The 7,796-nt window shown below is 43.4% G+C and overlaps 2 pseudogenes; both read left to right on the top strand.

Moving 5' to 3' along the window:
* Window positions 1-6,605, top strand: LOC101763307 (annotated as a pseudogene).
* Window positions 6,606-6,941: 336 nt separating this feature from the next.
* Window positions 6,942-7,796, top strand: part of LOC101762894 — an 11,969-nt pseudogene continuing 11,114 nt past the window's right edge.

Below are 7,796 nucleotides of genomic sequence, written 5' to 3'. Positions count from 1 at the left end.
ATGACCTCCCGGGCCTGCGAGGTGAGTTTCTTCCCTCTCCTATTTTCGATCTAGTGTTCTTCCTTCCCCTTACTAATCTAGTTTTGTGCGCAGGTGGATTGTTCGCAGTATCTTCCTTCCCCGTGCCATCCCCCATCGCCGGCCGTGCTCTCCCCCAACCTGGCCGCGCCTCCTTCGCTTCTGCACGCCCAAGCACATGACCCCGCCCATGGACAAGTACAATTACAGGGACTTCCTATCTCAAGGATCTTCCTCCGGTGCAGGTAGCTTCCGTAGATCCCCGGAAGATGTGGACGAAGATGACTTCAGCCCGTTCGTTTCGCCGCCGGCCCCCTCCCTATCCACTCCCCGCCACCACATGGAGCATTTGGATCTCAACTCATAGGCGGACGTCTTCCCCAATATTGAGTCCTACCAAGAGTTTCTACAGGGTGGTGACGCCGGGTTGGAGCATCCACTCCCTCCTCGTAATGTCATTGAATGGTCGTTTGGAGTTCTAAAGATGAAGTGGAGGATATTGCTTGACCTTCCTAGCTATCCAATGCAAAAGCAAAGCCATATAATTATTGGATGCATGGCACTACACAATTTTATTAGGAAGAGTTTTTGAGAGATGTGAACTTTGATTTGGTTGATCATGATGAGAACTATGTTCCATTCAGCGAAGGATCCTCTTCTGACGGTAATGTGTCAAATGTACGTCATGGGGACGAAGATCGAAACATGAACGAGTTCCGTGATTGGATAGCCGATGGTTTGTGTAGTAGATCATAGATGTCAACTTGTAATAGTGATTTTATTGATGTGTTGAATTGTTGTATGGATGATTTATGGACACTTCTTTCCGATTGTATGAGTGTATGTACATTTGTATGGACTTTTTTACTGAATGGAATAAACAGTAAAAAATGGAATAAACATGTGGCAAAAAAATATTTGACGTCTGGAGCTAGCTCAGTGTGTTAGCGCTGGTAACAAAAAAAATTTGGCGCTTGGAGGTACCTTGGCGCAGGGTGTGGCGCCAGCAACAAAATGGCACCAGTTAGCGCAAGGCCATGGCGCCAGGCAGAGAAGAAGCAGGGGCATAGAGGGAGGGTAGCATGGTTTTTTTGCTATAGCATTTATTGCCTTTAGTTAATTTTAGTTACTGGAATTAAACAGTCTTTGGTTTATGGATTAAAAGTCGACTAAAACTAGCTAAAATTTCAGGCTCTTGCATACCTCGTGGAGGAGGAGGCATCAGCCATAGGAATGGCATCTGGGGCTTTGGGTCAGATCGCACGCGACTACTCGATCCGACTACCGACTGGCTCTGTCTGATCCGGTGTGTTGTGGCGTGTACTACGTGGTTCCTGCAGGCTGCAGGCCGGGCCGGGCCTTTACGAGCCCTGCGCCGCGTACGTGTCGCCGAGCTGCGGCGGGCTCCGCTCCACTGACACCGTAGTACGTGCCCTCCTCTGGTAAAAAAAGATAATCGAGGGATTACATATTAGCATGCAACCTTGCTTGCATTCTGGGCTCGACGGCATGTTCTCCATTTGGCAACTGCCAATTCATCGCTTCTCACCTCCAGTACAGTAGCCTCTTTTCCCCCCCCCCCCCCTCCAGGATAGGATAGTACCTGCTTTTTCTCGGGAATACTAGAACAGAACAGATTCAGTAGAGTCTTCTACCGTATGAAGCTGAACGCAAAAGCAGTGGCCAGTCATCTACGGAGTATACGTAGGAAATACGCGACACAGTTGCAAGCACTGAGAGGCAGGCGTTGCAAGTTGGGTGGACGCGCGGGTCCATTTCCGTCCCGTCCCCGTCCGACACACACACACCGCTTTCCGAGCTGCCTGCACTGTGCGGATAAGCTTCGAGCTAAGGCGATGGCCGCCAGCTGGGCCCACCTTGATGTCACTCACTCTCGCTCTCACATCTTGTTTCTTGTCGCGTCACGGTGATGAGTGATGACCACGGTTAAAACACGAGCTGTTGCTTTCAAGCGTATAAAATATAAACTAATAGTGATAAACTAGCAAAACTTTCTCATGCTTTGGGGCTAACATTTTTTTTATGTTGACTGCCAACTCCCCCCCCCCCGGTTGTGCAAACGGCAGTCAGAAGGTAGCTAGGGGAGTCAGTACAAGTGCGCCGGTCAAAAGCCAAGGTTAAAAAAGGCTACTCCAGTAGTGGCAGCAGTACCGTTCATTTTTTTCACTATTAGCACCCCGGAGAATGCGATGAGAATGGGATTCTCAGACCTACGTCTGCCACCCACAAGTAGGAACAAAAACAACCTACATCATTTCTTCCACTTGCTAAACTTTAGCACCCACATCGAATGTTTAGATACTAATTAGAAGTATTAAACGTAGACTATTTATAAAATCCATTACATAAGACGAATCTAAACGGCGAGACGAATCTATTAAGCCTAATTAGTCCATGATTTGACAATGTGTTGCTACAGTAAATATTTGCTAATGATGAATTAATTAGGCTTAATTAGGCTTAATAGATTCGTCTCGCCGTTTAGATTCCACTTATGTAATTGGTTTTGTAAATAGTCTACGTTTACTACTCCTAATTAGTATCTAAACATTCGATGTGACACGTGCTAAAAATAAGACACGGGAAGAAAACGCCCCCGTAGTATAGCGATGGTCAGGCTGACCGACCCTACTTTTTTTATTTCACAGTCTTCGCCGTCCGGTTGGGTAGTCGCCACATTGGACGGAGAAACAGACATCGGGATGAAAGCACCTGCAAGATTTTTTTCCCCCTTCACTGAAAGCACCCTGGAAAGATGAAAACGAGGCTGAGGTGCACCCACAGATTCAGGTTCAGATCCAAGAACAAAGGGAAAACCAGCTGCAGATGTATAGCTAGCGATGGGTGGTCAGACTGACTGACCCTACCTTTGGTTTCACAGTCTTCGATCGCCGTCCAGTTGCTACCCGGATTAGTTAACGACAAACAAACATTGGTGTTGGTACGGGATGAAATCTTGGCTGGATGGTCTCTCTCGTTTCGATGATCGGAGATTTGGAGCTCGAGCTCGTGCGGCGCATTGGTGGGAGCAAATTGAAAGGGTGACTTGAGCTGAGCACTGTGGCTGCTGGATGCTGTCATCCCGTCCTGTTGGAGACTCTGGCAACAGTGCCTACTGCCCTTGAGCTGCTGCTGCTGCGGTACTACAATTGAGACCGTGGTGCTGCTGCTGCATCGAAGAAGCAGAATCAGAAGGACAAATCAATCGAATAATTGGACTGGCGGCCGTTTAGCGCAGCAAGTCGGACGTACGGCCAGCAGGCAAAAAGACGGCAAGCTTGTTTGCATGAGCAAGAGAGCAAGTGATAAATATTTTGGGTCGATGTCATCCCGCCTAAATAATTTAAAAGAAGAAATAAATTAGCATGCCATCGCAATTAACCAGCCGTCTCGAAAAATAATACTGGGTATCCACTTGCCCAGTAGAATCTCAAGGCCAGGATTTGCCGTTAACCGGCACTAGATGTTGGAACGCTACAGCTGCCGGCTCTAGCACTTGAAGGGAGGCCATTTGGCCGACTTGTGCTCCCAAGATACCCAACACGAACACGTAGGCACATCTCAATTGCCTCTGCCCTGCTATAACATCATGTTCGAAGATGGTAAGGGACCTTAGTTTTGGCATGCATGTTCACGGTAGGCCAAGCATTGTAGTTACGTTATGCAGAGATAACCTGCGAACCTCATGCTTGCTTCCCAATTAAAGAAAGCTTCCCATCACCTGATAAGGTGGTGATGAAACATTCTTCCATTGACAGGGAAATAATGAGATGAAGCACTGTATCATGCACACGGCATGCAAGCCTCAGGTGTACCTTCCACATCCTCGCCTACCGGCTGGATCAGGCTTCTATTTACAAGCTCATTCAAGTAACTCTATCCAATCTCGAGGAAACTTCGGTCTCCTGCTTGTTGGTCTTGGACAAAACCCTCAGCTACCCACCTCCATATCAACCGATCCTTTCCAATCTCATAGTCTTCTGGAAATATGCATGCTTAGGTACAATAAACATGTCTTCAGATGAGAAGGTATAGATCATAATAGCTGATCGAGTAGCAGTATCTTCGTCATACTGCCCATACCAGGTTTCTTTTCAAGCCCAGAACCAATTGAGTCACACACATCATGCCACTCTTTTATATTCTCTAATTTATTAGCAAGCAAACTCGATGCGGTAATGATAGCTAATGGGACACCTCCACATTTCTTCAGAATTTTTTGAGAGGCACCCAAAAATTTGCTAGGACATTTTTCTTTTGATCCAAATATTCTTCCATAGAATAATTTTTCAGAGTTCTTAAGGGAAAGTGGTTCGAGCGTATAGCAACCGTTGACTTCCTTAGAAACATCAATAATACGGGTGGTACTTGCTCATGTTATTCTCGATTAGAGCAAGTACTATCACCTCCCAATGTTTTATATCCTATATATCATCAATAACAATGAGGTACCTATATATGGCGACGAATAAGGCATATAAGTGTAGTTAATTACCAATTTAGGTGAAAGAGAATTTATGTAGCTATTTCATAATTCCAATGATAATTTGCAATATGAGTAAAAGCATGCTAGCCAAGCTAACAAGAATATATATATGGTATTTATGTTCTTGCCCCTACTTTGAAGTGAATTGTGATTTTACCTCATTTTTTCAACTTTATGATTTTGCTCTCAACTATTCACAAGTCCGGGGGGGGGGGGGGGGGGCTTGCCTTGTGAATAGTTGAGGGCAAAATCACAAAGTTAACAAAAATGAGGGTAAAAATACAATTACACTTGAAAATGGGGGCAAGATAAAAGACAGAGTAAATGAGTTATTTTTTTGGATGAATTTTAAATATCAGAATGATTTTTTTTTATTTTGGGGCGGAGGGAGTAGGTTTTAAATATTCTTGCACAGAGCCCTACGTTTTGGTGCAAATCTTTCCTTGATGCAGTAGTACATGTTCATAAAGAAGGAGAGCATGCAACTACAAGCCCCGCTCATCATGTGCACACACCATTTTATAGTGTTAGCAATAGTACTCACTGACTAGCATGTCTTTTACCGTAGTTGTACAAATTTAATAGTGTTAGCAATTTGCGCCTGTTTAAGATATATATGGGCATGTATAATTTTCAGGCTTGGATAGTTGTACCGTGTGATTTGCAAAAAAAAAAACAATTTTCAGGCTTGGATGTATTACATTATGATTTCCATCATAACGGATAATACCATACTATTTGTGAATTGGAATTTTAGGTCCTTTTGTGTTAGATCTCCACATGGATATTGGAACATTGGAGTAAAAGGGGAGGAGTTGGATAAACCAGACAGGCACCTCCTCATTCCTTCACCCAACGACAAACGTGATAGAACTGAGGAAATGCATTACGTCTCTGATCGTGAACTGGACAGCGATGGTGAAGAGGGCTGGGCAGTACAGATACCTCATCACCGTATCGACGGTACACGCCCTATGTATATAATTCCGAGGAGCAGGCACCGTGATGGCTCCATATACCGGGGCACAGATTGCTGGATATATAGAAGAATTTTGTATTGCAAACCGTAATGAGAGTAAGTGATCAATAATTCTTTGGGTTGTATAAACCACTAACATACCAAGTCTTAGATTGCAAAATGATGGTTTACCATGACTTATAATGAAACTTAGTGAGTACCTGTTACACCAGATAAAATCAAATATAATACTTTTGGCTCCTGGCTGGTACGTAGTGCACACAGAATTGATTTTCTCTTGTTCCTAGCCATAAGGCATGAATAATCCCATCGTTACAAATTTTGTTTTCTTTTCTCTGTTCATCTGACATAGGTTTATCCAGTTTAATATTAGGGATTTGAAACAAAATCAAATTAATAATGCTCTTGGTTATCCATCGTAAAATATCCCTTTTAAGTACAAGTGGAACATGGCTGGTTCTAAACATGTTTGCTCTAGCTATTACTTCTATACGAAGATCCACTAAACAACAATAATTTTGTAGGGTTCTCTCATCAATATCGCTGGTCCTAAGCGAGGGATCGAATTAATTGACACTATTCTAATCGAATATGACATGAGGATCAAGACAAACAAACAGGAAAAGGATGATCTACAGTTGATTGATGGTGCATCATTCATGGACGACATGAGCACCCGGGACCTTGGCATATCCAAAAGACGAATCCATGGCGAATGTGGGTCAATTGAGATATCCGTGTCGCGTCTTAGCTATGCAGTTGAGGCTACTGTACAAGTTCTCATATCAGAAGTGTATAGCAGCTTCAATTTGCATGTCGGATGTTTTACCAGCGGGCTGCAGGAAGAAATTCAGCTGTTTGATGGCGCTATTGGCGAGCCAGGTGGCTTAAAGAGATCTGTGGTTGCTGTAAGGATGGGTACTTCTATGGATTTGAAGTTCTAAGGTTGGTTCGGAGTCATCCGTATCCGACGAGCATTGTTGTACCTTCACGGCGAAACAACACGGGTGCGTTAATCAACAGATTAAGACTGATCTTGCGTTGCTTTCAGTAAACGTGACTTGGTCGATTTTGCCACGGATGCATTTAATCAAGAGATAAAGACTGATATTGCATTGATTTCAGTAAAGTGGACTTGGTCAACTTTGCCTCTCGGACTAGATTAGGCAGTAATTTTACACAGCAAGAAAGTTGCCTCTGTTATGAGGAGGCCAAGAGAGACTAGGCAGTCGTGGCAGCAGTTGAACACTCAGCTAACCGTATTCTGGCTGCCTAAATTTAGGGGTGGCAGCCTTGGGTTGTAACCAGACATATTATAAAAGTAAGTGCCTGTAGTGTCTGCATATTCCGTTCGGCGGCCATGCATGCTCCATACTCCTGCGGTGCAGTTGCTATATGCTTTACATTTTGTTTCTTCTCTCAATCACATGTTCAGCAATGCAAGCGATACGTCTTAGCAGTAATGTAGTATAGTAGTTCTATACTATGGATTATGTCTTAGCGATAAAGAAAATGCGAATCGTTACTCTGTTGACAGGGTAGTCCCTCTTAATGTAGTTCCAGATAGCAGCCACCGTGATGGCTCTATTTACAGGGGCACAAATAAGTTGAAAAAAGACTATCGTATTGTGGACCGCAGCGAGAGTAAGTGATCAATATCTCATTTCCTGTTTTTATTTGTTATTATGACATTCTTCAAGCTATAGGTTCATCTGATTTATCCTCTGTTCAATCATGCTCTATACTACGGAATATGCTCATAACATTTCATTAATTTTAGCATGTATTTTTGTGCGCTAAATGTTAAACAGTTTTACACTCCCTACTCCCTACATGTGCAAATATTATAGAGAAAATATGAAAATATTTTGTAACGTAGGGTATGATGTTATTATATATCATCAGAAAACTTAAAAAGAAGACTTCTGGAAAGAGAAACAAAAGAAGACAGTAAGGGGTGAAATGACCAGTTTTAGGGCCTGTTTTCTTCCACTTGCTAAACTTTAGCACCCGTCACATCGAATGTTTAGATACTAATTAGGAGTAGGAACCGTAACCGGTCATCTCACCCCTTAATGTATTATTAAGTTTAACTGTGAGGAAGTCTTCTTATGCCGTTTTATGCTGTGATTGCCAATGTGATGCTACAAGTTATAATTTCCCTTGATGTATTATCTATAGTATCTGAAGCGTAGAGCCTAGGGAGTCCTGTCTGTTCATGGATTGGAGAGAGGAAGGCAACCGTATACGGTTCATAAGTCCTAAGCTTCATCAAACATATCCATGCCTAAG

This window comes from Setaria italica, chromosome I (assembly GCF_000263155.2).
Source record: "Setaria italica strain Yugu1 chromosome I, Setaria_italica_v2.0, whole genome shotgun sequence".
In the NCBI taxonomy this organism is placed as follows: Eukaryota; Viridiplantae; Streptophyta; class Magnoliopsida; order Poales; family Poaceae; genus Setaria; species Setaria italica.
This window is presented reverse-complemented; position numbering and strand designations above follow the sequence as displayed.